Here is a 9,394-nt window from a genome sequence, read left to right as displayed (position 1 = left end):
CTCAATCTTATATGGAAAGTTTTACAAACTTTTTCTCTTATCCATTTATTTGTTGTTTAATTATTATTTTTAACTGTGGTAAAATCCACATAACATAAAATTTCCCATCTTAGCCCCTTTTTAAAATTTATTTTATTGGAGTATAGATGATTTTAAATGTTATGTTGATTTCTGCTGTACAGCAAAGTGATTCATTTTTATATATATATATATACATATGTATATTCTTTTTCATATTCCTTTCCATTATAGTTTATCACAGCTTATTTTTTAAATGTATTTTTTAAACATCTTTATTGGAGTATAATTGCTTTACAATGGTGTGTTAGTTTCTGCTTTATAACAAAGTGAATCAGTTATACATATACATATGTTCCCATATCTCTTCCCTCTTGCCTTTTTTTTTTAAGTCTTTATTGAATTTGTTACAATATTGCTTCTGTTTTATGTTTTGGTTTTTTGGCCGCGAGGCATGTGGGATCTTAGTTCCCCAACCAGGGATCGAACCCACACTCCCTGCATGGGAAGGCAAAGTCTTAACCACTGGACCACCAGTGAAGTCCCTGTCACAGCATATTGAATATAGTTCCCTGTGCTATACAGTAGGACCTTGTTGTTTATCTAGTCTATATATAATAATTTGCATCTGATCTTAGCCACTTTTAAGTATACATTTCAGTGGCATGAAGTATATTCACTTTTATTGTGCAACCATCACCACCATCCATCTCCAGAACCCTTTTTTTTTTTTTTTTTTTTTTCAGTACGCGGGCCTCTCACCGCTGCGGCCTCTCCCGTTGCGGAGCACAGGCTCCAGACGCGGAGGCTCAGCGGCCATGGCTCACGTGCCCAGCCGCTCCGCGGCATGCGGGATCCTCCCGGACCAGGGCACAAACACGCGTCCCCTGCATTGGCAGGCGGACGCTCAACAACTGCGCCACCAGGGGAGCCCTCCAGAACCCTTTTAATCCTGCAAAACTAAAACTCTGTACCCATGAAAAACTCCTGATTCCTCCCTCCCCCCAGGTCCTATCAACAACATCTTATCAGTTTTTAACATTAAAACTTACCAGGTAAAATCAGATTAAGAAAAGGTCGATGCCTTCTAAAGGATGTTACCACCAAATTTCCACCACGGAGCCCTTAGATATAGAGATTGTGGAACCACCATTGAGATCTGATGTTTTCTAATCTACTTTTTGTTTCTTCTTCTCTTTCCGCACTACAGTGTAAGTTCCATGAGAACAGGAACCTTTATCCTTTTCCTTACTGAATGGCAAACACCTAACACGGCTAACACAGAGCTGGTGCTTAATTAAATGAGGGAACGAAGGTGCAAGTAAGTGCCTTCGTGGTCGGGTTAGACCTTGAGCAGGGCTCTCCAAAGGCTCTGGCTACGCAAAGAAGACAGGGGATGTCAGCCCAGGGTAACAGCGGAAAGCTTAGCTCCTGGAGGCCTGGGTAGTATCTAAGTTGTATCATCAGGGCCAGGTACCAGCAGGCAAAGGAGGAAAGAAAGGAGAGAGGACGGGAGTAGGCAAGCAGATAGGGATGCAGGAAGAAAGGAGAATGAGAAAGCCCAGGAATTTCTGCAGAGAGGATGCATTTTGAGAGCCTTGCAAAAAAGGGGTTGAGGAAGCAGGGAGTTACACTGTGGAAGATCTAGGAAGTGTGGTCCTGTGAGCCTCTGGTTCTTGACCAGGGAATGTCATGATTCCAGCTGGTGTATAAGGAAAATGTCCCTTGCAGCCTGGTGAATATCAAGGTGGGGGAGTGTGTCCAACTGTCACTTCCCTGGCAAAAACTTTATTTTCAAAACTTCAGAAACAGCTGGAGGCAAATGTTAACATTTCCAAGGCAGAAGCCTCATCATAATGAAACTTCTCACAAAGGGGAGAGAGGCAAAAGGTACATGTGCCAGAAATACAGAGTAAGTGATCTTTCCTACCCAAGAAGAAGGAAAGGAGAGCTCGTTCCACGGAGCCAGCATCTGCTCAATACTGTTCTGATCTCTGCTCTGGCCTCCAGGTCCAAAGTCCCTGTGACCCGTGGCCTTGACAAGGTAGGTGACACGCGGATCAGTGTGTGGTTTGGGGGCTGTATATTTCCCTGTCCATGAATAATCATTCACGAAGGATGTGATTCACCAAGCAGCTCTGATTGTGATTTCCTGCATCACCCCTCTGGGAACCCTGACTCATTCACAAGCCATGAGATTGTTTTTAAATGGTTGAAATCTTACAGCAAATTTATACAAACAGAAGTGGGCTGGGCGTGGGATTTACTGATGTACATTGGACTTCCTCATGGACTCAGAGAGTGTCTCTCATAATTGGTCTTATGTGTAATACCTACCTGGTGGCACTATTTCTGCCAGGGTTAATGATATGCCTTGGTGGAAAACTTACTATGTGTAGCTGATCCTATGAGGTAGTTAGGTTGGATGATTACACATCTAAGCTGCAAGTTCTTGAAGCATTCACAGTTCACTGTGGAGAAGTTAGCTCTATTCAGCTGGGATTTATTAGAACGGTGTTGGCAAAGAATGTAGAAATGAATTCCACCTACTCAGTCTGCAAACTAGGAAACTGATTGGCTGAGGTTAGTGTAAGGAAACTGACACAGCTGGATTATCTGACTCATGGGGCTGGGGTCTTTGGACCCTGGTTGTCACTGAGTTACATGGACAAGGAGGGATTGGATGAAACAGAGGTCCCTGCCTTCAGCGAGGTTAAAGAACTTTCAAAGAGGCTGGACAGACACATAAGAGTGTGAACATGAGAAACGAGTGATGTGGGTGATAAGTGGAGAGTGTGGAGAAGAGGGTACGAGGGAGGGCAGGAGTAGTCAGGGAGGACTTCCTGGAGGAGATGATGCTTGGTCTGGGCCTTGAAGGAAGGGCAGGATTTGAGAGAAAGGAGTGAAATATGACAGCAGAAAGATGGCAGAGAGCAGCAGCGGTGACATCTGAAGCAAGCAGGACATGAGCAGAAAGCAAACAGAAGCACACCCACCTCAGAAGAGTGTGATCCCCTGAGACCATCGACACTGACACCGCAGCTTTGAGCAACCCCGGAGCCCCTGCTGTGCTGGTACATGATTAACAGCCAGCTGTTGGACGCGGGAGCCCTGATTTGTAGCCTCTGCCCGCTGTCATGGTGTAAATACTCCCTCCCCAGCTGATTTCTAAGATGCCTGTGTTTAGCAACAGGCTGACAAATTTTCTGAAAGTTTAACTATCAGCTCCTGCGGGCAGCCCTAGCACACCTCTGCTTGGGACCTTCTTTGTTTACAAGGATTCTTCTCTCCTAGTCATTTCACAATAGCTGCCCCTTACTGAGCACTTATGGGTCAGGGTCTACACTAACAGTCAAAGTGCATTAACGCCTTAATTCGTTACAAGAACCCTATGGGTTAATTGTTAACATTGAACATTACCATTGTGCCAATGGGGGGAAAATGATTTTTAGAGGTATTAGAAAGCCAAATGCCTGTCACTCTAAAAGTCATACTCTTAACTTTTATACCATCCTCTTCCCCCTCCTCTGGCCACCGCTAATATTATCATTCTCTTTATTATCACTCTTGGGTTGTTCCTTTTAATCCTCACAATGCTCCTGACCCTTTGCTGGAAAAACAAACCAGAGAAATGATTTGCCACCGGAGCCACTGTCCAGCTTCAAATATGAAAAACGGTCAGGGAAGTTGCCTAACTTTATCAGAACATTTTATTGCTTAGATTTTCAAACTCATATTTTAATAAAAAGGTTAAGGAGGTAAAACCATTCCTCATCAAGAAAACAACAACATGTGACTAGATAAAATGGAAAAGAAACTTTGACTCTTTCCTTAAATTTTACATTTCACAAAGTTTTCAGTGAGAAATTAGTAGACATATTTGACTGCTGAATTTTTGTCCTTTCAACTCTCCAAGTTATTCTAAGACAGTATCTTTGGCGAGGTTCCCTGGAAACAGGGAGCCTGAAATGGGGATTCTTGGGCAAATGATTTTTTTGACAGAAAAATCTGTAAGGAAGTGAGGGATGCAGGAGAAAGGGCAGAACAAAGAAGTGGTTTCAGCCTCAGCGCAGCCCCAGCCTGATCCTACAGGAAGCTCCAGAGTGGGAATAGCGTCAGAGCGCTGTCTTCCCTTAAGGCAGGAGGACAAAGCTTTTATATCGTATCGTTGGCTATGGGACCATAACCTCCCAAGCATTTGCCATTGAAGTAGCTCCCATGGACCAAGAGAAATTCTTTAGAGCCATTAACAGCCAACACTCACAACAAGTATGGGATAGATATACCAGTCAGTAAACGGGAACCAGGCAGGGCACTGATAATGTCTATTTCATACAGGTAATGAAACTACACTTCTTAATCAAAAGAACTTCACTGCTTAAGTACGACATAGAAAGAAAAATATCATATAATGTCACTTATATGTGAAATCTTAAAAAATGATACAAATGAACTTATTTACAAAACAGAAATACCGAGACATGGAAGCAACCTAAATGTCCATCAACAGAGGAGTGGATAAAGAAGATGTGGTACATATATACAATGGAATATTACTCAGGCATAAAAAAGAATGAAATAATGCCATGTGCAGCAACATGGATGGACCTAGAGATTGTCATACTGAATGAAGTAAGTCAGACAGAGAAAGACAAATATATGATATCGCTTATATGTAGAATCTAAAAAAATGGTACAAATTAACTTATTTACAAAACAGAAGTTGAGTCACAGGTGTAGAAAACAAATCTATAGTTACTGGGGGGAAAGGATAAATTGGGAGATTGGGAGTGACGTATACACACTACTATATATAAAATGGATAACTAATAAGGACCTACTATATAGCACAGGGAACTCTACTCAATACTCTGTAATGACCCATATGGGGAAAGGAATATAAAAAATAGTGTATATATGTATATGTATAACTGATTCACTTTGCTGTACACCTGAAACTAATACAACATTGTAAATCAACTATATTCCAAAAAAAAAAAGAAAACAGAAATAGAGTCACAGAGAAAAGAAACTATGGTTACCAAAGGGGATAGTGGGGAGTGGAGGATAAATTAGGAATTTGGGATTAACATATACACATTATTATATATAAAACAGATAAACAACAAGGACCTACCGTATAGCACAGGGAACTACACTCAATATCTTGTAATAATCTATAATGGAAAATAATCTGAAAAACAATATATATGTGTATAATTTAATCACTGCTGTACACTTGAAACCAACACATTTTAAATTAACTATACTTCAATTTAAAAAAAGAAAAAATGCTTTTTTAAAAAAAAGAACTTTACTTCTGCCTAATCAACCAATCACAGTAGTTGTTCAGCATGTTTAGATGCACGGGAAACTTTACAACCCCAATTCCTGCGTTAAGATTTCACATCAGTCAAAACTCAGATGTTGTAAGTGAAACTGCCATGAACGCTCATAGAATTTCTTATGAGGGATTGAATTTCTCTTCATGATTCTAAAGATCTTCCAGGGGAAAGACTATGTCTTATTCATTTATGGGTCCTTGGAGACTAAGACAATACTTAGCAAATAGTAGGTGCTCAATAAATGCATTGATGAACTGGATGCTTAAGACCTCAAGTAAAGTGACCAGCTCATCCCTGTGTGCCCAGAACTATCCAGTTTTAAAATTAAAAGTCGTACGTCCTGGGCACCCTCTCAGTCCCGGGCTAAATAGGACAACTTGTCAACCTCTCTTTACATCTTTCTCCCTGCTTCTGCATCACGGCTGCGTTCAAATCAATCCAGGCTCTTCATTTTTCCTAAATGTCTCCCAAGAGAGAAACGTTTTAAACTCCATGGGTAATACACTCATAGAAACTTCTGCAAAATATCTAATGTAAATGCTCCTGCTGCAATTTAGATCATTTTCACTTTTCTTGTCTCCAGTAGAAACATTACCACAACTACCTCCAAAACTTTGATATAAGAAATATTAGCATATATAGTCCTTCTACTCCACCCTCCTCCTCACCCAATAGGGTAGCCAGTGTCCTTGGGTTGAACTCTGGGTACTTCAAGCTTGAGAAAGGCTGACTACACCTACAGCTCTAGAATTTTTTCTCCTACATCCTCTGTATCAAAATGTACCTGTCCTGTGTCACAGTGTCCCAGTTAGATAGTAATTATTTGGTCCTCAAAATAACAAAATGTGGGCTTCCCCGGTGGCACAGTGGTTGAGAGTCCGCCTGCTGATGCAGGTTCGTGCCCCGGTCCGGGAAGATCCCACATGCCGCAGAGCGGCTGGGCCCGTGAGCCATGGCCACTGAGCCTGCGCGTCCAGAGCCTGTGCTCCGCAACGGGAGAGGCCGCGACAGTGAGAGGCCCACATACCGCAAAAAAAAAAATTAATTTTAAAAAATTTAAAAATGATCAACCTAGTTAAAATAGGAGAAGTGTAAGCACTGGGGCAGCTTTTTGTCCCGCATTAGACCCTGAAACTATGCTCAACTAACAGGGACTCTTGGTGTGTGTAATGATATTAACTCAGTCCAAACAATGTTAAGGAATGAATGAATTGATATGATGACGAGGTGGGGATTATTGGTTCACATAACCCAAGCTCTCCTCCGCTTTGCTGTCGTCTTTCAATTCCAGATAAACTCTCTTCATGAAGGGGGAAATACACCACCGGTGGGTCATCATCCTTGCTACCCACGGGTACAAGAATACATGCCCCCTCCTTCAATAATCCATACATCAAATGTCTCACAGGGACTCGGGTTGTCCCCACTGGGTGTGTATTTGTCCTGAACCAGTCATTCTGGGTGAAGATAGCAGAATCCTTTGATTGACCAAGTCGGGGTCACTTGCCTCCCCAAGTCTGATAAAGAGAAGGGGAGAGGAAGAAGGGAAGGATTAGGTGTGGGACTGACAAAAACTAAAGCTGTGAAAACCACAGCCATCCAGCTTCACACTTCACCTACCCACAGGGCTCTGCCTCATCGCCATCCTTATTTCATCATAAACTACTCTGGCTAGGAACTTCCCCGGTGGCGCAATGGTTAGGACTCTGTGCTCCCAATGCAGGGGGCCTGGGTTCCATCCCTGATCTGGGAACTAGATCCCACATGTATGCTGCAACTAAGAGTTCGCATGCCACAACTAAGAGTTCGCATGCCGCAACTAAGGAGCCCGCCTGCCACAACTAAAGACCCAGTGCAACCAAATAAATAAATAAATATTAAAAATATATATATATACTTTGGCTAAGGCCCTGGAGCCCTATGTAGAATCCCTTGGGGGAATGGGGTAAAAATGTGCTATTAAAAATAATAATAACTGTCTGTGAAGAATTTTAAAAGTCAAATAAATACAACAGTTTAGGTAACATGCCCCAAACATGGGTAAAGTTTTGCTTAAAAGTGGGAGGTTTTGCTGGAGCAGCTCAGGGAAGTTTACAGGTGGTTTCGCAAAGCTTTCCCTGGTTGATGCCAGAAAGACCTTCCTCCGCCCAGCTGTATTCTCCATTTATTCAGAGCCCTCGGTAGCAACTTCACTCTCTAATTGCCTGTAGTTACTCATTACATCTCAGCAGCAAGACTTGGGGATACCAAGAAGCCAGCTCACCCAGAGGCCTTTGGTGTTTTTAACGTTTGGGCCAAAAAGAGAAATTTCCTAAGGAAAGTTACCACTTAGACTTCGGTGGGCTAAAGAGCTCTGGTTTGGAAACATTTCCAGGCAATCCAAATTTGAAGTCTCTGACGTTCACAGAAGAACCTTAGAGCAGCAGCGTACACAGAAATGAGATTTAACACTCCTTTGCACTTATTCTTGAGCATGGCACAGACTACAAAGTAAGCTGGCCGACCAGTGAGGGAAATTCAATTCTATGGACATTAATTGAGCTCCGTTTCAGTGAGGATGCTTTCAGCTGCAAATAACAGCTGAAAGAGCCAATTAAAATTGGCTTTAAATAATAGGAATTAATCACCTCACATAACAAGAAGTTGGACAGAGGCAGGTTCACAAGTTAGTTAATCTAGCAGTTAAGCAACACCAGAAATATTGGTTGAATTTTTTGAGATTCCCATGGAAATATAGGCATGATTTCAAGATGGCTACTACAGCTTCAAACATAACATTCTCCCACAACACCATCCAAAGGTAGGAAAGAAGGTGGGATTTGTCCAAGAGCATATGCCTTTCTCTTTTTCTAGAATAGGAAATATTTTCCACAATTCCTTGCAACAGACTTTCTCTTACATCTCTCTGGGGGGAACTGGATCGCATAACCATTCCTAACCCAATAAGCCAGGAAAAAGGAATATGATGGCCATTAATGCTTTAGACCAATTGTATTCATTTCTGACATATACACACTACCAAATGCAAAATAGCTAACTAGTGGGAAGCAGCCACATAGCACAGGGAGATCAGTTCAGTGCTTTGTGTCCACCTAGAGCGGTAGGATAGGGAGGGTGGGAGGGAGACGCAAGAGAAAGGAGATATGAGGATATTTGTATATGTATAGCTGATTCATTTTGTTATAAAGCAGAAACTAACACACCATTGTAAAGCAATTATACTCCAATAAAGATGTTTAAAAGAAAAAAACAAGAAGAGATAGTCCAAACGATTTTACTGTCATAAAAATTGCTTGAAATAACTGGTTACTTAATGGATGTTTAGAAATCTTAATAAACACGGATTTCTATTCTAGTGGTACACTCATTCGGAAGCTGGCTACCTTCTTCAGCAGGCAGGAGAGAAAGAGCTAAGGCGCTCTTCACAGGGCCTGTTTGTGTCTTTAAGGCTCTACACACGAGTGAGTGCTTATTCTTTGGGAAATCTTGAGGCACATTAGTTAATGGGAAAGATTATGAAGGCAGGATAGATGAGGAGACTAAGTAAAGGCAAACACTTTTCCCCCCAACTTGCTTTACATTTTATAGCATTAAATTGAAGGAAAGCAACACTCATTTCATCTTCACTTCCTGTGGGACAATCCAGTTCAGCTAATTATCATTAAGGTTTAACTGGAAATTCAATACATTGCGCAAATGTGCCCATTTACGTACTATCATGTCAGCCGGTACCGAAATAAAGCTGTAGTTACAAGGAGTCGATGACACCCTGGTTCTCTTCCAGGGACATTTCAAAAGCGATGCGTGAAGCTCCGCAGCCCAAGCACAATAGAATAAATCTCGCAGAGAGCTATGGTCTTGTTACCACGCTGGCTTTCTCTCGGGGCTAAGGTGCTGCAGGAGAGGGAATCCCAGACTCCCTCATTCTAAAGAAATTGAGCAATTTCTGTTTTTTTTTTTTTTTTACATCTTTATTGGAGTATAATTGCTTTATAATGGTGTGTTAGTTTCTGCTTTGTAACAAAGTGAAT

The sequence above is a fragment of the Delphinus delphis genome, chromosome 10 (genome assembly GCF_949987515.2).
Source record: "Delphinus delphis chromosome 10, mDelDel1.2, whole genome shotgun sequence".
In the NCBI taxonomy this organism is placed as follows: domain Eukaryota; kingdom Metazoa; phylum Chordata; class Mammalia; order Artiodactyla; family Delphinidae; genus Delphinus; species Delphinus delphis.
Note: the sequence above shows the minus strand (reverse complement) of the source record.